At 43.9% G+C, this 23,780-nt stretch overlaps 1 protein-coding gene and 1 non-coding gene across 8 annotated transcripts in view; both read right to left on the bottom strand.

Moving 5' to 3' along the window:
* ADD1 (adducin 1) overlaps positions 1-16,741 on the bottom strand; it is an 88,493-nt gene extending 71,752 nt beyond the window's left edge. For 6 of the 7 annotated variants that reach the window (XM_055326012.1, XM_055326019.1, XM_055326015.1 and 3 more), the window contains exon 1: positions 16,055-16,213. The gene's annotated coding sequence lies outside the window, so the exon portion shown is untranslated. Of the gene's footprint in view, positions 1-16,054; positions 16,214-16,720 lie in introns of those variants that run through there. The other variant, XM_055326014.1, reaches the window with a different exon arrangement.
* Positions 16,742-21,591: 4,850 nt separating this feature from the next.
* Positions 21,592-21,694, bottom strand: LOC129510684 (U6 spliceosomal RNA). The gene has a single exon (XR_008664651.1). It is a non-coding gene; the product is annotated as a U6 spliceosomal RNA (small nuclear RNA).
* Between the last annotated feature and the right edge of the window lie 2,086 nt (positions 21,695-23,780).

Raw genomic sequence — 23,780 nt, 5'->3', positions numbered from 1 at the left:
CTTTTTCTAAGATTTAATTTATTTATTTATTAGAGAGAAAGACAGCACAAGTGTACAGGGGGAGGGACAGAGGAAGAGGCAGGCTCCCAGGATCCTAGCTGAAGTCAGACACTTAACTGACTGAGCCACCCAGGTATCCACCACTTGCATTTTCCAAGTGTTTTCATAACGTTCTCTGCTTTGCATCTTAAAACTGCTTCATTTTGTGGTGGAGAAAATGGAGCCTCAAAGCAGTGAAGCGCCTTTAACACCTAGTGTTCTATTGCCCTCAGTGAACCAGCTGTAAACCCACACCTTCTCACTGAAGACCGGCTCCTTCCTTAATACCACCCCACTCGGGGAGCCTGGGTGGCTCAGCAGTTTAGCGTCGCCTTCAGCCCAGGGCATGATCCTGGAGTCCAGGGATCGAGTCCCACGTCAGGCTCCCTGCATGGAGCCTGCTTCTCCCTCTGCCTGTGTCTCTGCCTCTCTCTCTCTCTCTCTCTCCCCCCCCACCCCGCATCTCTCATGAATAAATACATAAAAATCTTAAAAAAAAAAAAACACCCACTCCATCTCCCCTGCAAGTAATTTCAAGCAAGAGCAAGCAGAGGAGCAAACCCATATTTTTAGGTAAGGAGGTCCTTAAGTTATTCTAAATCAATCCTTAAGGCAAACCGACATTAAACCTTTCAAAATAAGAGAAGAAAAAACAAGTGCTCAGGACAGGATGTTCTAGTGATCCCCCTCAAGTGATGGCCTTCCCCTTTCTCATGCAAATAGCAAAAGCTGTCACTCCAGGGTACTGTGAAGGCACAAGCCGGAATAAATGTCCCTGTGAGCCGCCAAGGGCCTAGCACAAGCCTGCAGGTGCCTGTAGGCTCCACCCACTGAAATCAGCCTCCAGAGGCTAAGGGGCCCAGAGGCTGGATGCAGAGCCAATTTGTTCTGACACAGGTGACAGTATCTGGGGGGCACACACTGCTAGGCCAACTGTATCATTTATCTTTCCCAACCTCCTGAAACAGTTCCTCGACTTACATTTCTGGTAATAAAGTTCAGAAAAAAGGTTTATAATTATATTAGTAATATATATAATAATAGCCATTTACTGGCAGCTTACCAGGTACCTCACAATAACTGTGTAACATAAGCCCATTCTTACTTCCATGGTACATGTAAACACTTCCTTATTTGGGGAAATCACATGGCTGATGGGAGTATAAATTGGTATAACTTCTCGGGAGGGTAATTTGTGAACAGCAACGGAAACTAAAGTGCACACATCTTTGGACCAGGCAATTCACTCCTTAGAACAGATCTACAAATATACTTACTTCATAGCGCCCAAAGATGGAGATGCCAAGAATATTCACTGAAACAGTTTATAACAGTAAAATTCTGAAAACAAATACCTATCAATACAGAAGTGATTAAATAATAGTATACCTGTAAAATGGGACACTTGAGACTGCTAAGGAACATAGTATCTGTGTGCTGATATTGAGGATTCTCCAAAGATGTATTAAGGGGGAGCAAAATCAAAATCACTATTTGTGACTTTTTTTCATATAGTTATTAAATTTTCTGTAACTTGCTTCTTGTGTATTTTTTTTTTTAAGTGAGCTCTATGCCCAACATGGGGCTTAAATTCACCACCTCAGGATCAAGGACTGCCTGCTACCAAGTGAGCCAGCCAGGGACCACACTAAGTGTAACTATTTCTTAAAAGAGATATATGTGTAAACCACCATTCTGGCTGTGCACTCTCAGGCAAGTCCACATCTGCAAAGTGGAACACAATACTTCAATACAGTCCTCAATAAAAATTACTTGTGGCCACTGCTATAATTTAATGATTACACAATCATGACACTATTATTATAATAATAATTTTACTGTTGCTGTTATTAGATGAGCTCCCCCCCCAAAAAAATAAAAATTCAGTTTGACACCTACACTGCCCAGTAACAGGCATTAGGCTGACACAGAGCAACAGCATCCACTTTGTGCTGTCTTCTCATCTAGCTCATAGCCCACAAGGGCTTATTTCCCAGACACCCCTTTGGAGGGCCTGGCCCCTCAATATCTGCCACCAATGGGCAACAAGAAAGCACAGGCAGTGAGATGGATCTCCACTGCCACTGCCCAAACATCAGCTCTCGGATACACACAGATTTCATCTCTGATCAAATGTCTCCTCAGTCAACCCAGTTCTCTATTTGAAATAGATCCTGCTTACATCAAACTCCATTTCCTCATACCTCCCATTTTCAGGGCAGTTACTACTACCTAACTTAATGTTTATTCCTCATCTCTCTTTTTTTTAAATTTTATTTATTTATTCATAAGAGACACAGAGAGGCAGAGACACAGGCAGAGGGAGAAGCAGGCTCCCTGTAGGGAGACCAATGCAGGACTCGATCCCTGGACCCCGGGATCACACCCTGAGCCAAAGGCAGACACGCAACCACTGAGCCACCCAGGCATCCCTATTCCTCATCTCTCATTCTAGAACAGAAGTTCCTGAGATGGAGAATATATCTCCACCCACTGGGCCTACCTAGAACAACACCCAGTATAAAACAGGTGCTCACTAAGTACACGTGAAGAGGTGGGACTGATATGCAAGTTAGTAAAAGTTATAGAACAGGAAATATGTTTGCAAAATAACATTTTTAAATATTACTGTTGTTATTTTATCCTGGCAAAGTGGGTTTTGAAGGCATTGTTAAAAGCTAAGTGTCAGGACGCCTGGGTGGCTCAGTAGTTGAGCATCTGCCTTCGGCTCAGGTCGTGATCCTGGGGTCCTGGGGTCAAGTCCCTGCATCAGGCTCTCTCTGCAGGGAGCCTGCTTCTCTCTCTCTCTGCCTATGTCTCTGCCTCTCTCTCTCTCTCTCTCTCTCTGTGTGTGTGTGTCTCTCATTAACAAATAAAATCTTTTTAAAAATAAATAAATAATAAAAATAAAAGCTAAGTGTCCTACAGACAAGTCCCACTGTATTTAAATTGCTATGTTCTCCCTATGTAACATAAACCCATTAAAAAAAAAAAAAACAAAAACCACCTTGTGGGCAACCCCGCCTGCAGCCCAGGGCGTGATCCTGGAGACCCGGGATCAAGTCCCACATCAGGCTCTCTGTATGGTGCCTGCTTCTCCCTCTGCCTGTGTCTCTGCCTCTCTCTCTCTGTCTCTATGAATAAATAAATAAAATCTTAAAAAAAAAAAAAAAAACACCTTGTCAAAATACACTGAACACTTTTAAACTAAAGTGTCAAAATACACTGAACACTTTTCAGCTATGAGAAACAATGTACATTAGTCATAACAATTGTTTAAAAAGGTACTTCTGGAATAAATAAAGCACAAAGGGCAAAATGAATTAAACTTGCTCGCCTTCATTTTCTCCAACTCATATTTCCTACATGTAGGTCAGAATAAGTATTAACTATTAAACAGTTCTATTAAAGTTTAATGTTATACTATGTTCAGATTCCTAACTACTTTAAGGAGACATGTGATAGCCAGTAAGCACTGATCAAACTAAAGGTTTATTAGCATATTTACCTGTTACTAACCAAATCTTGGGTTCAGTTTTGAAAACCTTTAAAAGATAGGGAATTTAAAAAAGGACATGCCTACCACTTGCCAAAATAACTTCCCAAAGCATGGAGGAAAATAAAAACAAAAAATATAGGACTCACAGGTAAGTAGGGTTTTTTTTAGTGAATTTAGATTCTCAAGAAGGCTGAGAACTTAATTTACATAAAAAGAAAATGTCACAATTCACCAATTTTTCACCAAGGAAAATTTTAAAGTCCTGTTGCTAATGTAACAGAACATCAAGAATACGTATAGGAATAAATAACTATTCAAAACAGAACGAAAAAATAAATAAAATTTAAAAAATAAAAAATAACAGAACAACGTATAATAAAATTTACAATGTCTGGTATCCAATAAAAAAAAAAAATATCCAACGAGCAAAGTGCAGGAAAATATAACCCTGACTGAGGAGATAAATCAATCAAAACTAACCCAGAACTGAAAGAGAAGTTAAAATTAGCAGACAAGGTCATTAAAACAGTTGGTACAAATATATTCTATATTTTCAAAACCTTAAGTAGAGAAATGGAAGATATAAAAATGATACAAATAGGAGGCACAGGGGTGGCTCAGTGGGTGAAGCGTCCGACTTCACCTCATGTCATGATCCTCCCAGGGCCCTGGCATCAAGTCCCACATTGGGCTCCCTGCTCTGTCAAATACAGAAATATTTTTTTTTTAAAGAACACAAATAGAACTTGTAAAGATGAAAGCCAGGATGTCTAATATGAAAAATTACACTAAACAAGAACAACAGCAGATTGAACACTGCAGAAGAAAAAAAAAAAACAGTGAATGTGAAGATACAGTATAAAGACTATCCAAAATGAAACCTACAGAAAAAAGACAAATAAAGGAGTATCAGTTAGCTGTGGGGCAACTTTTCATGGTCTAACATACATGGGACCAAAGCCCTCAAAGCAGAGGACATGGAGAAGGAACAGGAAAGTATGTGAAAAACAACACCCAAAATTTCCCCAAATTTGATGAACATTATAAATCCACAGATCCAAGAAAAAGCTCAACGAATCCCACAAGTACAAGAAACATGCACACAAAGGCACATCAAAATAAAACTGTTTGGGGCACTTGGATGGTTCACTCAGTTAAGCATGCAACTCAGTTAATCTCAGTGTTGTGAGATCAAGCCCCATGTCAGGCTCCATGCTTAGTGTGGAGTCTGCTTGCGATTCTCTCCCACTCACTGTGTCCCTCCCCTCGTGCTCTAAAATAAATAAAACTCATTAAAAAAAGGAAAAAAGCTGCTCAAAACCAGTGACAAGGAAGTCTTAAAAGCATCCAGAGAAAAAGAACACATTATATAAAAAAACAAAACTTAAGATGACAGCAGATTCTTGGAGGAAATGATGCAGCAAAAAGAGAGTGAAGCAACACCTTTTGAAAAAGTAAAACTTAAGAGTTAGCCCAAAGGTTTTGAGCTCCGAACCTGCTGGCTCACATCTATACTTATGTGTACCAAACTTCTGTGGCAATAGCACCTTCGAATTGCAAACATTTCATTTTCTGAAACACAGCATCTCATCTGGTTAAATCAGATGTAGTATATGAGCATCTGCTTTCTTAGTACAATGTCATAGACCCAAAAGCCCTAAGTATCTGTTGGGAGTGCACCTAAGAGAATCCACAGTAACCTCTGGGCCAGGTAAAGTGCTCCCAGTTCACTTACATTATACCTAACCCCATAAATATGCCAAATGTGAGGCAGGAAAGATGTCCTCCTCTTTTACAATTCAAGACACAAGGTTAATTTGGCAAAGAAAATCACACAGCTAGGTGTAACCAAGTCTTTCTCACTCCATATAGCTTTCTATTAACCCACACCTGAAATATATTAAGCTAAAGGAAAAACAAAATACAAAAGTTCATTCTGGGATAGAGCTAGAATGATGAAGCAGAGAATTCTACTCAAAGAAAAATAAAGTAGATTTCTTAATGAAAATAAAGGACAGTCTTTTTTTCCACTTATTATAATGGACAAGACTCCCAACAACTGCCCTACAACCAATATGACACCGTGTTTCAGAACACTGTCTCTTCTACATGCTCCTTAACGGACACCAAAGTACGGCGCAAGAGAATAAAGGGCACTGGCAGACAAAACAATTCAGTTCCAGAGAGAGGTCTATTTCGATCTAATGATAAAATTTATTCTTTGGGTGGAAATCAGCAAATGATGACCACCTGCCAGGCCAAATGGTTTTTTAAGGGCCACAAGCTAAGATTAATATTTAAAGTTTGAAAAAATAACAATATTAAACATAAATAACAGTAGATAATAGACCTGGAAATCAATTCAAATTTCAATGTCCACAAAGACTACTTTATTGGAACAGTCATGCACATCCATTTGCCTATCACTTATGGCTGCTTCCTGTGACAGCTGCAGAGCTCAGGAGTTGCAACAGAGACCCTACAACTCTCAAAACTGGAAATGTCTATTATCTGGCCCTTTACAGAAGGTTTGCCAACCACTGCTTTAAGGAAACAGATGGGCTACACCATCTTGAACAATTTGCCATGAACATTATTCCTTACAACTAAGCTTTTAAAATGTAACTGAAGGGCAGCCCCGGTGGCGCAGCGGTTTAGCGCCGCCTGCAGCCGGGGGTGTGATTCTGGAGACCTGGGATCGAGTCCCACATCGGGCTTCCTGCAGGGAGCCTGCTTCTCCCTCTGCCTGTGTCTCTGCCTCTCTCTTTGCTCTCTCTGAATGAATAAATAAATAAATCTAAGTAAAGTAAAGTAAAATAAAATAAAATAAAATGTAACTGAAGATCATTCATGCAGTAACTACGTCTTAAGGATCTGCTCTGTGCCAAGCATTGTGCTAGACTCAGGGAATACAGCTCTTACCCTCCTGGGGAAGACCAGAACCAATCAATACAATCAAGTGCCTAAAGTGTTAGGATTGAGCAAGTATGAAGAAGGCAGGTAGCATAGCCTGATGGCTAAGAGCATCATCTATGGAATCAGACAGCCTTGGTCTCAATCCCAGCTCCATCACCTAACTATATGACCTTGACAACCACTTAAACTCCTTCAGTTTTTTTCATCTGAGAAAAAAGATAATCGGAGAAACTGGATGGCTCAGTCAGTTAAGTGGCTGACACTTGATTTTGGTTCAGGTCATGCCCCCACAGCAGGGCTCTGTGCTCAGCAGTGAATCTGCTTGGGAGTCCCTCCCTCTGCCCCTCCCCCACACCGATTTGCATGTGTACTCTCACTACCATAAAACATGGTTACAAAAAATTTAGTCTTTAAAAAATATTTCTGAAAAAAAAAATATTTCTGAAGCGCCTTGGTGGTGCTCTCGCTTAATTGTCTGACTCTTGGTTTCAGCTCATGTGATGATCTCAAGGTCCTGGGACTGAGCCCCACATTGGGCTCTGCACTCAGCAGGATCTGCACTCAGCGTGGACTCTGCTTGAGATTCTCTCTCTCTACCCCTCTCAATCATGCTCTCTCTAAAATGAATAAATAAAATGTTTAAAACACACACACATATACTCCCATTTCTCCTTCACAGAATGGTACTTTCCCCTTTACCCACCATACCCACTTTTTAAGGATAAGTTTAAACTCTACCTTCTTTATGTAGCCTTTCCTGAAGCTTATGACCTCATGTTTTTAGCTAACCTTTTCCCAAGAGTGTGACTTAATTTCCCAAAGACTTAAACAGACTGAGTCTTAAAATCATTCATTCCACAAATATTTACTGGGCACATACTGTGTGCCAGGTTATCATGCTCAGAACACAGTGGGAAGCAAGACCAAAGTGTTGTAAGAGAAAAAAATGGAGATACATATGAGAAGAGGCCAAACCTTGAAGTCTGCTCCAGGAGCTCGGAATATATGGACTAGGGGGAGTCGCTGAAAAGCTCTAGGCAGGGAAGTGTCATGGTCTCGTCTATAACTAAGAACTCATTCTAGCAAAAACACAAAGGAGCCAGCTTAAACAGTGGATAAATATGCTCTCCACCTTCATGAAGCATCATTACTGTGGAAGAAAAAAACAAGAGTAAACACATAACTAAATCATTAAAAATGAAGGACACCAGAAGTGTCTAAGTTAGCAAATTAACAAGAGAAATCCATTTGACACAGGGCAGATAAGGAGAGTCTCTTTAAGAGACATTTAAGAAGAGCCTAAAAGAGAAGCTGGCCATGCAGAGTGGTATAAGTGTTCACTCTAGGCAAGGGATCAATGTACGATTCCCAAATTCCAAGAGCTAGGTTCCAGGAAAACCACTGTAAATGCAGCATAAGTGAGCAAGTGGAAAAATGGTAGAAAGTGAACTTGGAGATCAAGAAATTTGGATTCTGGGATCCCTGGGTGGCGCAGCGGTTTGGCGCCTGCCTTTGGCCCAGGGCGTGATCCTGGAGACCCGGGATCGAATCCCACGTCGGGCTCCCGGTGCATGGAGCCTGCTTCTCCCTCTGCCTATGTCTCTGCCTCTCTCTCTCTCTGTGTGACTATCATAAATAAATAAAAATTAAAAAAAAAAAAAGAAATTTGGATTCTGTCATTAAATATAATATGAAGTCACTGGGTTTTCATTTCTTTGTGAGATGACTATCTTATTCTGAGTACATAATCCAACTACATGACCTGAAACATATATCCAAAGATAAATAAGCTTATACAGTGAAAACAAATTCTCCTCCCACCCCATTCCCTAGCCACACAGTTCCCTGTACCTAGAGGTGACCACTTTTATCAGTCTTGAAAGGTTTTAAGCAAGACAGAACATGATCTAATTTATCTTCTCTGTAAATCACCCTGGTTGAAAGGTAGAGAACGGGTACGAAGGACTCAGGGAAACCAGGTGGGGCCTGCTGTGCAAGTTCAAGGGAGATGTGATGATTGCTGGGTCCCAGGTGGTGACAGTGGAGAAGGGACAGAAGGACTGCTTTAGGATATATTATGAAGGTAAAATTGACAAAACTGATTCTGACAAAACATCATTAATAACTATGACTACAGGCACTGTTTTTCACACACTTAAATTCTATAGGTCTAATATTTTAGACTGCAAATCTTAAATATCTCAGAGTTCAATGAACACCTACACAGATAATGGGTGAGAGAATACCAGTTAACATGAGAAAAAACAGATTACTAAAATGTAATGTTAATGAATTGATTAATGGGGAATCTGGGTGGCTCCATTGGTGAAGTGTCTGCTTTTACCTCAGGTGATGAGCTCAAAGTCCTGGGATCCAAACCCACTTAGGGCTCCCTGCTCAGTGAGGAGTCTGCTTCTCCCTCTTCCTCTGCCCCTCCCCCAACTTATTCTCTTTCTTTCTCTCTCTCATGCTTTCTCTCTCAAAAAACCTTTAAAAAATAACTGATTAAAGGACTCACTGTGTCAGTGAGTTAGACAATTTCATCTCAGAAATAACACTGCTAGGGCGTCTGGGTGGCTCAGCAGTTGAGCCTCTGCCTTCGGCTCAGGGCGTGATCCTGGAGTCCCGGGATCAAGTCCACATCGGGGTACCTGCATGGAGCCCGCTTCTCTCTCTGCCTATGTCTCTGCCTTTCTCTCTCTGTCTCTCATGAATAAATAAAATCTTTAAAAAAAAAAAAGAAAGAAAAGAAAAGAAAAGAAAAGAAAAGAAAGAACATTGCTAAAACCCACCCAAAACAGTACTGCTATAGTTGAAGGGCTAAAATGGCAGCTATTTTTAAAAAAAAAGAAAAATGCAAAACTGAAGTCTTTACTACTGGTAGCTGTCAACCACCACATAATAAAGTAGGCTAGGGACGCCTGGGTGGCTCAGTGGTTGAGCATCTGCCCTCAACTCAGGGCATGATCTCGGAGATCCTGGGATTGAGTCCTGCTTTGGGCTTCCCACAGGGAGGCCTGCTTCTCCTTCTGCCCATGTCTCTGCCTCTCTCTGTGTGTCTCTCATGAATAAATAAATAAAATCTTCGAAGAAAGGAAGCAAGCAAGCAAGCTAGAACCACGGCACCTGGGGGGCTCCAGCAGTGAAGCGTCTGCCTTCAGCTCAGGTCATGATCCTGGAACCCGGGATGGAGCCCTGCGTCAGGCTCCCTGTTCAGCTTCCCTGTCTGCTTCTCCCTCTGCCCCTGCCCCTCCCGCTGCTCCTTCTCTCTCTCATTCACTCTCTTGCAAATAAATAAATAAAAATAAAAACTTTTTTTTTAAAAAGGCTAGAATCTTCTCAGTAGAATTTTAGTATGACATCACACCAACTTAAAATGTACCAAAAAATTCAGTTTTCCAGTTATGTGCTATATCTGCATAACAGAGTATTATTAAGTCTTCAAAAGTAAGGACGTTCTGACATATGCTACAACACGGATGAACCTTGACAACGTTATGCTCAGTGAAATGAGCCAGTCACCAAAGGACAAACACTACATGGTTCCAATTATATGAGAGAGTAATTAAAATCATAGGACACAGACAGGAGCTGGGAACAGAAGAGAATGTGGGGTTATTGCTTTGTGCACTAGGCACAAAGATCCAGTTTCACAGGATGAAAAGGTCCTGGGATAGATGGTAGTGATGGCTGCAGAACAATGTGCATGTATATAATACCAGTGAACCATACATTTACAAATGGTTAAGATGGTAAATTTTATATTGTATGTATTTTACCACATTAAAAAAAAAACTTTTAAAGTATGGTGAAAAAATGTGTATAATACACTACCACCTATCTAATAAAGAGGAAGTTTGAATGTAACCATAAAATTAAAATGTAAAAAGGTCACCCACAAGAGGCATAGGTGAAAATTAAGGGGAAAGACGACTTCCTTGACTATACCTTGTTCCATACATTTGACTTTGAAAGCCTTTTAATATTTTACAGAATTATCAAATTTTTAAAAAGTAATCCCAAAATACTGAAAGATTAAACCCCCAGAAACCTATGCACCCAACAGCAAAATCAGAGTATATTTTAAGTGACTTTAAAACACAGTAATTTGGGATCCCTGGGTGGCGCAGCGGTTTAGCGCCTGCCTTTGGCCCAGGGCGCGATCCTGGAGACCCGGGATCGAATCCCACGTCGGGCTCCCGGTGCATGGAGCCTGCTTCTCCCTCAGCCTATGACTCTGCCTCTCTCTCTCTCTCTCTCTCTCTCTCTCTCTCTCTGTGTGTGTGACTATCATAAATAAATAAATAAATAAATAAATTAATTAATTAATTAATTAATTAATTAAAAAACACAGTAATTTGACTTTTATCTCTATCTTTTTATCTCTAATGGGGATGCAAAAAAATTTAATTTTTATTAATTGATGATAGTTTTCGTATTCTTCTGAAGCTGAGATGTGTACAGTGTAGGATAAAATAAGTAATTAGGGGCGCCTGGGTGGCTCAGTCAGTTAAGGGTCCGCCTTTGGCTCAAGTCAGGAGGTCAGGATTCTGGGATCAAGGCCCCAAATCAGTCAGGCTCCCTGCTCAGCAGGAAGTCTGCTTCTCCCTCTCCCTCTGTCCCCCCCCCCAACTCAGTGCGCTCACGCGCTTTCTCTCTCTCTAATAAATAAAGCCTTAAAAAATGAGTAATTAGAATCAAGATGTCTGTCTTGGAAGAAAAGAAGATACTGGCATAAGATCAAGAAGGTTAAGTAGAGGCGCACCTTGGTGGCTCAGTGGTCAAGCGTTTGCCTTCAGCTCAGGTCGTGATCCCAGGGTCATGGGATCAAGTCCCGCATCAGGCTCCCCACAAGGAGCCTGCTTCTCCCTCTGCCTCAGCCTCTCTGTGTCTCTCATGAATAAATAAAAATCTTAAAATAAAAAAAAGAAGAAGATTAGATAGAACTCTGTGTTGTGACCTGTGATCTGTGCACTGGGAAGACCTAGAAACAATGATCAACCTAGAAACACTGAACAACCCCAGGGCACAGACTGTCATTACTAAATGTCATTTTTCATTAAAAAAAAATCAAAGCCCCTTGGAGAAATAGATCATTCCAGGGCTTGGGACAGAAAATGTACAAGAGGGGGCACCTGGCTCAGTGATTGAATGTCTGCCTTTGGCTCAGGACACAATCCTGGGGTCCTGGGATGGAGTCCCACATCAGGCTCCCCATGGAGAGCGTGCCTTTCCCTCTGCCTATATCTCTGCCTCTCTGTGTCTCTCATGAAGAAATAAAATCTTTAAAAACGGGGAAAAAAATGTATAAGAGGAGCCTAGTGCAGTTTGTCACACTAGAAAGATCAGACTTAGAGTTGTGTTCAAAGGATTTAGGACCAAACAAAGGATTCTTATTGGACAAAGAAAGACAGGACAATCTCAGCATCAATAAGGATAATACCTACAGTGGACTGAACCATATCAAATATGTCTAAATCCACCAGTTCACAAAGACACGAACACATACATAACTCACTGGCCACTTTCAGAGTATCCCAACTCATTTTGAGAACTAGTGAATACTGCAGACAAATTAACCATTTAGCCTACTTTGCCCAAAAGAGCTAAAATCAGGGTAACCAAATTGTGGAGGGAGCATTTTCTTTTCTTTTTTTTTTTTTTGTAAAGATTTATTTATTTATTTGAGAGAGAACATACCTGCATGACAGAGCAGGGGGAGGGGCAGAGAGATTAGGAGAGAATCTCCAAAGACTGCCCACTGAGCACAGAGCCCCATGCTGGGGCTCAATCCCAAGAACCAAGGGACGCCTGGATGGCTCAGTGGTCGAGTGTCGGCCTAGGCTCAGGGCATAATCCTGGGGTCCTGGGATGGAGTCCCGCATCCGGCTCCCCACGGGAAGCCTGCCTCTCCCTCTGCCTATGTCTCTGCCTCTCTCTGTGTGTCTCTCATGAATAAATAAAATCTTTTTATAAAATAAAATAAAATAAAATAAAATAAAATAAAATAAAATAAAATAAAATAAAATAAAATAAAATAAAATAAAATAAAATAAAATAAAATAAAATAAAATAAAATAAAATAAAATAAATAAAATAAATAAAATAAAATAAAATAAAATAAAATAAAATAAAAAAAATAAAATAAAATAAAATAAAATAAATAAAATAAAAGTAATGTCTGATTTAAAAAAAAAAACAAAAACCCAAGAGAACCAAGATCATGACCTGAACTGAAATCAACCACCCAGGACACCCCAGGACATTTCTCTTTATAGAAGCATTCCAGCTAATAAATTATGAAGTTATAGAATTAAAATATCATCACTTCCCACAGCCTAATAAAATAATGACTCTGGGGCATCTGCATGGCTCAGTCAGTTAAGTAATCAACTCTTGGGATCCCTGGGTGGCGCAGCGGTTTGGCGCCTGCCTTTGGCCCAGGGCGCGATCCTGGAGACCCGGGATCGAATCCCACAACGGGCTCCCGGTGCATGGAGCCTGCTTCTCCCTCTGCCTGTCTCTGCCTCTCTCTATATATATATGACTATCGTAAATAAAAAAAATAAAAATTAAAAAAATAAAAAAAATAAAAAGTAATCAACTCTTGATTTTGGCTCAAGTTGTGGGATCAAGCCCCATGAGGGACTCCACACTGAGCATGGAGTCTTCCTGAGAGTCTCTCTCTTTCTCCCTCTGCCCCTCCCTGCTTGCGTTCTCTATCTAAATTAAATAAATGAATAAATAAAATAATGATTGGAGGCACTGAGCATCAAGGGCTGCTTACAAGAAGAAAGACTACTAATCATTACCTGCCTACTACCCTATTAAGGTTTTTGTTGCCAAAAATAAATCAAATCTCAATTTGATCACACCTTTAAATTTATCTACCTGTGCACATTCATTTCTGTGTAGTTAAACTACAATACAGAATAAAATCCAGACTGTGTGTAACTCCACAGGACAAACCACAGAGTTTCATCAATAAATAAATTGCAAGGAAAGACAAAAGATGATTAAAAAAAAGATTAAAACAAGTTACAGGGACGCCTGGGTGGCTCAACAGATTAGCGCTGCCTTCAGCCCAGGGTGTGATCCTGGAGACCCGGGATGGGGTCCCACATCGGGCTCCCAGCATGGAGCCTGCTTCTCCCCCTGCATATGTCTCTGACTCTCTCTCCGGTCTCTCTCTGTGTCTCATGAATAAACGAATAAAAAAAAAAAAATCTTAAAAAAAAAAAAAAACAAGTTACAATGTACAAATAGCATTTGGATCCTGATTCAAACTGTTACCAAAAAACAAAAAAACAAACAAACAAAAAACTACTACACAATCAAAAAAATTTAACATTGGTGGGATATTTGAAGGTAATGAGAAATTATTCATTTTTTGTGACAGTCGTATTTGTGTTTATCTTTTTTTTATTTTTTTATTTTTTTAAAAATGTTTATTTATTTATGATAGTCACACAGAGAGAGAGAGGCAGAGACACAGGCAGAGGGAGAAGCAGGCTCCATGCACCGGGAGCCCAACGTGGGATTCGATCCGGGGTCTCCAGGATCACGCCCTGGGCCAAAGGCAGGCGCCAAACCGCTGCGCCACCCAGGGATCCCTTATCTTTTTTTTAAATGTATGTAGATATACACACTGAAATATTTAAGTTAAAATGACATGAAATCTGGGTTTGGGCATACAGATAAAGACTGGCTATGAGTTAATAACTGTTAATAGCTGAAGCTGGATGAGATTAAACAGGGACTTATTGCACCCTTCTCGCTACATGTACATGACAACATGTAAAGTAAGTCAATCTGTACTCTTAAGTTTCCTATAATAAATATACCTTTTTTTGTCAAACTGTTAGAAATTGAGACAAGGTGAATTTTAACACTGATAGGATATGTGATTTTTTTTTTAACAACCTGTTTTAAAGCATTTCAAGTATTTACTTTTCAGACAATACACTTGACTATTTGAAAGAACTACCTGGAAACTAATAATCATCTAAAGAAACAACTTTTGTGGTAAAAATCGGTTCATGCAAAGCTGAACACCAAACAAAATCTTATCAGAATCAAGTAATGTCAAAGACTTAAAGGAAAAATGGTCAGCTGTATAAATTGTATTTTAGAAAGAAAACTATCCATCTTTTGGAGACTGGGTAGAATTTAGATTCATGGCATTCAGTGAGCCTGTGTGACTAAAACCTAAACCTAGCGACAAGCAGTAAAACAAATCATACCAGATGACCTGCTGTAAACCACATCAAAACTCTGAAAAGCAGTTGTAACTGCCAAAACCATTCACTTCCTTAAAAAACACCTTTACTATTCTAGTTTCCCCCCCCCCCGAGTCAGAAATCGAGGGGTATATTATGACTTCGGATTTTAAAAAATAATTTCTACACTGCTAGCATCAGCCCATTAACTGGACACTGAATTTTACAATCGCACCCTCACACCACTCACCCCCCAGGTCAGATGCGCGCTCCCCTCCCGGCGCTTGCTGAACTCTTACTCATCCACTCCCACCCACTCCGCAGGACTGATGTTTTGCAAAGGAAACAGCGCGCACCTTTCAGCAAGCCTATTTCTTCTCCCCATTAAGATTTCTTTTTTTTTTTTTTTTTTAAGACTTCATTTATTTGTTGGGAGCGGGTGGGGAGCACAAACAAGGGGAGAGGCAGAGGGAGAAGCCCTCAGCTTGCGGGGAGCTCAAGCCCAGGACCCCGGGATCCTGACCTGAGCCGAAGGATCACCTGAGCCACCTGAGTCAGGATCACCTGAGCCGAAGAACCCACCAAGCCACCCAGGCACCCCTCCCCATTAAGATTTCAATCCATTTTCCACATATACCCCAAGCAATCTTAACGTAATCATTTACCAACAATGCATACAGCTCTCAGACGCGTTTCGCTTCTTAGGGATACACCAGTTGCTCTATGTCCTTTAGGCATAAAATTACCTACCACACCGCCAGCACTTTCAGGTTAGCCAACGTATTTATCGGAAGGGACGCGTGCATGAAGCCAACACAAATCACCTACAAACACATCCTGAACCGGGAATTACAAGAGTACAAACAAAAGTGACTGTTGAAAGCACGAAGCCCTGACACCTCCCCCAGAAAACGTTAGCGAAAGAAGAGCGAGAGGATGACCGAGAAGCTCCAGGACAACCGCGGCCGTCTTCACGCAGGTCTGGCGGGCAGCACTGCCGCCCTCAAACGCCCAGAGCCCACGGGCAGGGACGCTGCGGGGGCCGCACGGAGCCCGGAGCCGCAGGCCGAGGCCCCGGCGGCCGCCAGCACCTGCTGCCCCAGCGTCCGCTCGCGACCCCGCCCCGCCCCCTCCCCCCCCCCCCCGCCGGCCGCCCCGCCGCTCCCACCGAGGAACGCGCGCCGCCGAGGGTCCGCGGGGAGCCGTCCTGCCTGCGCCGGGTCACGGCCGCCGGCCGAAGGGCGACCACCCTCCCAGCGCGGCCCCGCGCCCCCGCCCCCGCCCGCCTCCGCCCGGCCTCCCGCGCCGCCGCTGCAGGCCCCACGGACCGGCCTGCGGCCCCCGGCGCCCCGCCGCCGCCACCCCCGCGCGCGGGCCTCACCTCAGGGGGCGAATCGCGGGCAGCGCACAGGCTCCCAGGTCCGAGGGCGGCTGCCGCGCGTCGGCTCCAGCTCCGGCTCCGACTCCGCCCCCTGTCCGCCGGGCGCTCCCTAGCCCGCAGCCCCGGCCCGCCCGGCCTCTCCGCCCCCTCAGCCTCCAGCGCTGCCCCCGCCGCCCGAGCTGGGTGCGGCCTGCGGCGCTGCAGCCCAACAACGCGCCACCCTGTAGGCCCAGCCCGCCCCGCGCCGCCGAGCAACGCGCCCTGCGATTGGCTGACCCCGGGCGGTGGGGCGCGGAGGGGGCGGGGCCCGGGCGGCGCGGGGGAGGGCAGGAGCGGAGGCCCTGCGTGCGGCTGCCGCGGGCCGCGGGGCTCCCTCTAGGTGTGGCCCGGCCCGCCGCCAGCCGCCCGCCGCCCGCCGCCCGCCGCCCGCCGCCCGCCGCCCGCCCGCCGCCCGCCCCCCGCCCGCTGCGGAAGGTCCGCCACCCCTGGGCGGCGGGGCCAGCGGCGCCCGCTCTTCCAGAACCGCGCGTGCACTCGCTTGTGGTCGCTGGACAGACCCTAGCGGAGGCCTCTGCGGGCCCGCTGCCCGGGGTACGCTCCAGGGCGCCCTAAACCGCCCGTTCCAGCCCAGAGGGGCCGTCCCAGCCCGGGCCGCCCCCTGCCCACCTTGAGCACTCCTCCAGCACGCGGACTCTTGGACCCTGTGCCCGGCCCTCTCCTCGCCGGGCGGGGTCACTGCAGAGTTTGGGACTGGCAGCCAGGGTGGAGTCAGGGCTGTGGGATCTGTGGATGGCGATAAGGCTTCGCAAAGACAGGGTGGCTGCTTGGGGCCCAGGGCCTGGCCTGCCGGTGCTGGATGAACGAGCACCGGTCACCTCTGCAGAACCAGTACAGTAGTAGAGTCTAGGCCTGGGCATTGGCAAGATCAGGGCACCTGCCAGTGACCTGGAGGCCAGCCTAGAGACCACACCAGCACCTGCCCCTACCCTCTACCCCCTCTTGTTTCATCCGAGCCCCCAAGAGACCCAGGAAACAGAAGCAGGGTTTCATGTTCCCTTTACACCATAGGAAGCTGAGGCCCAGCGCTGGGTGGGGGAAGAACAGCAGGGAACCCAGGCCTCTCCAGGAGGGAACTCTTTGGCTTTGCCCACAGAAAGGTCAAGAATGTTGTCTAGGGATAAGTCCCTGACCTCTGATCTCCAAGCACTTCTGGACAACACTCTGCAATTCTACATCAGTCATCTGTTTCCCTTGCACCCAGGAAGAAGGCCTGGCACTTAAGAGCTATCAGTGAAGTGGGTGCCTGGGTGGCTCAGTCAGTTGAGCACGGGACTCTTGATTTCAACTCAGGTCATGAGCTTAGGATCATGCCCTGGGTCTGGCTGCTTGCTCATCTGGGAGTCTGCTTCTCTCCCTCTCCTTCCTCTGCGCACCACCCCCATCTAAAAAAAAAAAAGAGAGAGAGAGCTGTCTTTCAAGAAGGGACACTGACAGCTCTCTCTCTCTTTTTTTTTTTTTAGTAGACACAAAAAAGACTCAGATCGAGCTTCTAAAAGAAAATATATCAGAAATGGAAAATATACTGAATGGGATTAACAGCAGATTAAACACAGCAAAGGAATAAGTGAACTGGAAGACATAGAAAAAGTAAATGAAACAGAGAGAAACGAGCCTAAAAAGAACAAACAGAACACCAGTGAGCTGTAGGACAACTTCAAGAGGCCTAATGTGTAATGTTTCCATCCCTGGAAATGGATGCAGGGGTTGGGAAGAAGACAAATACTATTTGAAAATATAATAGCTGATATGTCTTTTCAAATTTGATGGAAACTACAAACTCACAGATCCAAGCAACTCAAAAAGTAACTTCTGGCTTGCTACTGAGCTCTGGTAGATGGAAAGTTTCCATGGGACATCAGAAGTGACTCAGAGGCCAGAATTGCCCATCACTTGTTTCCATCAGGCTACCAAAACATAAAGTCAGGTAGAGACATCATAATCTAAGGGGCAGATCCAGGATTAGAAGGCTTCGTGTAAATGCAGATGTAGGTGGTCCAGATCCTTTGTCACCTACCACTATAGCACCAACATCTATCACCAATTGTCTCAGGGATTCTCTGGACATGGTGACAGAGGAGCAAAAAGCAAGTGCTTGGTTCATAGGAAGGTTGGATCAATATGTTGGTATGGGCTGAAAATGGCCTACTGCTGCACTGTATCCCCATTCAGCAGCTTCCCTGAAAGACAGTGACTGGTGAGAGGCAGTCACCCCCATAGGCAAAGCTTCAGGCAGTGAACTTGGCCATTCACTGTGTGGCAGGAAATGTAGCCTGAAATCATAGACAGTGGTACATGGCTTAGTTGGCCTGTTGGAACCCTGAAAGGAGCAATCTGAAAGTTCAGAGATAAAAAGGTCTGAGGACAAGGCATGTTGGCAGGCCTATGGGAATTGGTACAGAGAGTGAAGATCTTTGTATTGTATGTTAATGTTCACCAGTGTGCATCCACCACAGAGGCTCTATACAACCAAGCCGATAGAATGGACTGACTAAGGAGCATAAGCCAGGTTCTGCCCTCTTGTGCCCGTAGTGCTGGCACATTAGTCTCCCCAATGAAGTAATCATGGTAGCAGAGTGGAAGCTATGCATGAGCCCAAAAGCATGGGCTGCTTCTAACTAAGGATGACCCAGCTACTGCCACTGACAAATGTAACCTGTCACCATCAGAAACCAAGACTGAGCTCCCTGCAGGAGCCAACTAGCTACTTTTGGCAAGTTGATTACACTGGATCCCTTCTATTCTAGAAAGAGCAATAACTCATGTTCACCAAGACTGCCATGTATCTGGATGTGCGTTTGCCTTTTCTGCTGCAATACTTCAGCGCTACTATCAAGAGCTCACGAAGTGTCTGATTGGCTGATGTGGAATCCCACATAACTGTCTAGTGACCAAAGGACCTGTTTATGGTATAGTAGGTATGGCAATGGGCATATTACCAGGAACCCACCATTCTGACCAAATATGCACCATTCAGAAGTTGCTGGTAGAATGAAGGGCTAGCCACATGGAGATTCAGATGAGGCTACAACTTGGAGATGACACCTGGGAGGTGGAATGTTAGGCTCCAGGAAGCAGTATATACACTGTATCAATAACCACTTTATGCTGTGTCCCTAATATGTACAATACCCAGTGACCTGCTTGAGGAATTTGTGCTTCCTGTTCTGCAACATTAAGTGCCGTGAGCCCCTTGATCCTAGAAGTCACCTAGAAGGACATTTCTACCAGGGGTCATAATCATGTTGAAACTATGACTGCCCCTGATCAAGTGGGACAACTCATGCTAGTAGATCAGTGGGCAGAGAAGGGAGTAACTGTATTGCCAGGGATAACTGACCCTCATCATTGGGAGTATGTAGGGCTACCTGCCACATGATGGGGGCAGGCAGGAATGTGTATGGTGCGCAGGCAATCAGAGCAGGCATTCAGGGGAATGGGAATGTTTTGGTGCTCCCACACCGAGTAACCATAAATAAGCAAGAATGGCAACATGCCCTCCCAGGAGCTCAGCCCCCAGGCATGAACAATCTAGGAAAGCCAAAGTGTGAGCTGTGAAGAAATCCAGAATGGGAGGTAGAAAAGGAAGATGTTCAGTAGGATTTGTGGCCTGGAGGTAAACTGCAGTTCATCCTCTACCCATTTCTCACAAGTTCCCCCAGATACTGTGACCCATTAAAATACTGCAGAATTTGTGTCTGAATGGACTGAACTTAATGTGAGGAAGAAGTAGATGTGAGCAGTTCACGGGATAGACTTGGTGGTCGCTGGTGGGGCCCTACCCAGATGCTCTTTCTGGCTTGGAGCTGGGAGTGGGCCCTGCCTGAGTGCTGTGAGTGTTAGCAGCTAATGGCCCTAGCCCAGGAGATCATCTCTCTACTTGGAGCGCCAAATACTGGCTGATCCTGGGGCCCATGAGGCTGGTGGCTTGACCTCAAGGCAGGACCAACTGTGGGACAATTCATACTCCAGAGCTTCCTGTGGGATCTGCTAAAGCTAGACTCCAGCCAAGACCACTTCCATCCTTTATTTTTTCCTTTTACTTCAACCTATCCTGATTCCTCCATTCAGCTTATCCTGAGAACATTCCCTCTCTAAATCATTTGCACAAAATCCCCATTTCAGGTTTTGCTCCTAAAGAATCCAATCTAAGAAAATTACGTATTAAAAATACTGTCTAAAAAATAAAAATAAAAATAAATAAATAAAAATAATAAAAATACTGTCTAGGGATGCCTGGCTGGCTCAGCGGTTAAGTGTCTGCCTTTGGCTCAGGGTGTGATCCTGGAGTCCCAGGATTGAATACCACATTGGGCTCCCTGCATGGAGCCTGCTTCTCCCTCTGCCTGTCTCTTTCTCTCTCTCTCTTATGAATAAATAAATAAAATCTTTAAATAATAAATAAATAAATAAATAAATAAATAAATAAATAAATAAATAAATAAATAAATAAAACTGTCTATGACTCAACACCAAGAAAGCAAGCAGTCTAGTTAAGAAATCGGCAAAGGACTTGAACCTTTTTTCAAAGATACGTAGATGGTGGAGAGCCCTGGTGGCTCAGTGGTTTAGCGCAGGCTTCAGCCTAGGGTGTGATCCTGGAGACCTGGGATCGAGTCCCATGTCGGCCTCCCTGCTTGGAGCCTGCTTCTCCCTCTGCCTGTGTCTCTGCCTGTCTCTCCTTCTGTGTCTCTCATGAATAAATAAATAAAATCTTAAAAAAAAAAGATATGTAGATGGCCAATAAACACATAAAAAGATGCTTAATATCACTGATCTTTGAGGAACTGCAAATCAAAATCAAAACCATGAGATACCACTTAACACCCATTAGGACTGCTGCAATAAAACAAAAGAATAAGTTGACCAGGATGTGGAGAAATTAGAACCTTGTGCATTGATGGTAAGAATGTGAAATGGTGCAGCCACAGTGGAAAACACATGTTGGTTCTTCAAAAAAGTAAATGGAGAATTACCATGTGACCCAGCAATTCCACTTTGAGGTATATACTCCAAACAATAAAAACAAACAGATATTTTATACATCCATGTCTATGGCAGCATTATTAACAATAACCAAAAGATGAAAGCAACTCAAATGTCCACTGTCAGATGAATGGATAAACAATGTGGTCCATCCGTACAGTGGAATCTTATTCAGCCTTTAAAAGGAAGGAAATCTAGGGCATCTGGTTACTTCAGTCGGTTAAGCATCTGACTCTTGATTTCTGCTCGAGTCATGATCTTAGGGTCATAAGCTTGAGCCCCACATGGGGCTCTGTGCCAGGCATGGGGCCTACTTAAGATTCTCTGTCTCTCCCTACCTCTGCCGCTCCTGGCCCCCACATGTGTGCGCATGCTTTCTCTCTCTCTCTCTCTAAAACAAGGAAGGAATTCCTGACACATACTATAATGTGGATGAATCTTAAAGACACTATGCTGAGTGAGATAGGCCAGACAGAAAAGGACAAGACAATGCCACCTATATGAGGTTCCCAGAGTAGTGACATTCATCCTTGTGCAGGGGCCGTGCTAATCTCTGTATCATTCCAATTTTAGTACATGTGCTACTCAAGTGGGCACAGATGAAGTACTGGCCTGTACAGGGAATGAACCCTCGACCCTGGTGTTATTAGCATCGCACTCTAACCAACTGAGCTTACTTACCAACTATGTGTCAGAATCATTAAATTCAGAGACAAAATAGAATAGTGGGCACCAGGGCCTAGAGTAGGGAGAATGGGGAGCTGTTTAATGGGGACAGTTTCTGCTTTACAGGAGCAAGAGTTCAAAGGATAGATGGTGGTGATGATTCCCAGTAATGAGAATATACTGAATGCCACAGAATCGTACATTTAAAATGGTAAATTTTTAAAGGCCATTTATTATTTTTTTAAGATTTTATTAATTTACTTGAGAGGGGAGAGAAAGTGAGAGTGCAAGAACAAGAGGACGGAGAAACAGACTCTGCGGAGCAGGGAGTCTGATGTGAGGCTCAATCCCAGGATGCCAGGATCATAACCTGAGCCAACGGCAGATGCTTAACCAACTGAGTCCCTCAGGTGCCCCTAAAATGGTAAAGTTTATATTACATATATTTTAGCATAATAAAAGAGTTTTAAGATTTATTTCTTTGCAGTGGGGGAGGGGCAGTGAGAGACTCTCAAGCAGACTCTCCAGTGAGCATGATGAGTCTCATAACCTCGAGATCACAACCTGAGCCAAAACCAAGAGTTGGATGCTTAACCGACTGGGCCACACAGGTGCCCCAATAAAAAAGTTTTATTTTTTTTAAAGATTTATTTATTCATGAGAGAGAGAGAGAGAGGTGCAGACATAGGCAGAGGGAGAAGCAGGCTCCATGCAGGGAGCCCAATGTTGGACTCGATCCTGGATCCTGGGATCATGCCCTGAGCCGGTCCTGAGCCGAAGGCAGAGGCTCAACCACTGAGCCACTCAGGCGTCCTGCAAAAGTTTTAATACTATTAAAATACCCCTTCCATTTTCAAGGGGTGGGGGAAGAAACACTGTCTTGATAAATAAAAATATATATATAAATTTTAAAAAAAATTTAAAAAAAAAAAGGGCAGCCCCGGTGGTGCAGCGGTTTGGCACCGCCTGCAGCCCAGGGCATGATCCTGGAGACCTGGGATCGAGTCCCACGTCGGGCTCCCTGCATGGAGCCTGCTTCTCCCTCTGCCTGTGTCTCTGCCTCTCTGTTTCTCTCTGTGTTGTGCATGAATTAAAAAAAAAAAATTAAGAAACACTGTCTTGGATGAGAGTTGTTTCTTTCTTTCTTTCTTTCTTTCTTTCTTCTTTCTTTCTTTCTTTCTTTCTCTTTCTTTCTTTCTTTTTCTTTCTTTTCCCCTTCCTTCCTTCCTTCCTTCCTTCCTTCCTTCCTTCCTTCCTTCCTTCCTTCCTTCCTTCCTTCCTTCCTTCTTTCCTTTTGGATGGGAGTTAAATAACAACAATACAGAATTAGATACATACAATGATATCAGGTATTGAAGGAGATCAATGGTGCCAAAGTCACCCAAAGTCCTTATGTTGTCTAAGAGGGTAAAAAATTTGTTCCTCTAGACTCAGGTGAGAACAGAAATAGATTGTATAACTTTCCAATTAGAAGAGGAAAGTAGGGATCCCTGGGTGGCGCAGCGGTTTGGCGCCTGCCTTTGGCCCAGGGCACGATCCTGGAGATCTAGGATCGAATCCCGCGTCGGGCTCCCAGTGCATGGAGCCTGCTCTCCTATGTCTCTGCCTCTCTCTCTCTCTCTCTCTCTCTCTCTCTGTGACTATCATAAATAAATAAACAAAAATTAAAAAAAAGAAGAGGAAAGTAGAATGATTTTAAAATTAAAAAAAAAAAAAAGCTGCTCAATCCAAAAGTGGAGAAGGTAAGGGAAAGGAGGAATGGGTCTCAAAGACATGATGAGCAAAAGAAGCCAGGTGTCAAAGCTTTCATCTATGATTCCATTCACATAAAATACAAAAACAGGAAACCACTGTGATGGATGTATAATTGAGTGGTGAAGGCTTTATAGCAAAACAAGAACAGGAACCTCCCCAAAGCCCCAGCAGGGGTTGCTGGTGACACAGGAGGGGCAGTGCTGTGATGGGTAGGGCACACGGGGGCTGGAGATCCTTGGTAGGATCATAAAAATGTTCAAGT

This window comes from Nyctereutes procyonoides, unplaced genomic scaffold (genome assembly GCF_905146905.1).
Source record: "Nyctereutes procyonoides isolate TBG_1078 unplaced genomic scaffold, NYPRO_anot_genome, whole genome shotgun sequence".
NCBI classification, from domain to species: Eukaryota; Metazoa; Chordata; class Mammalia; order Carnivora; family Canidae; genus Nyctereutes; species Nyctereutes procyonoides.
This window is presented reverse-complemented; position numbering and strand designations above follow the sequence as displayed.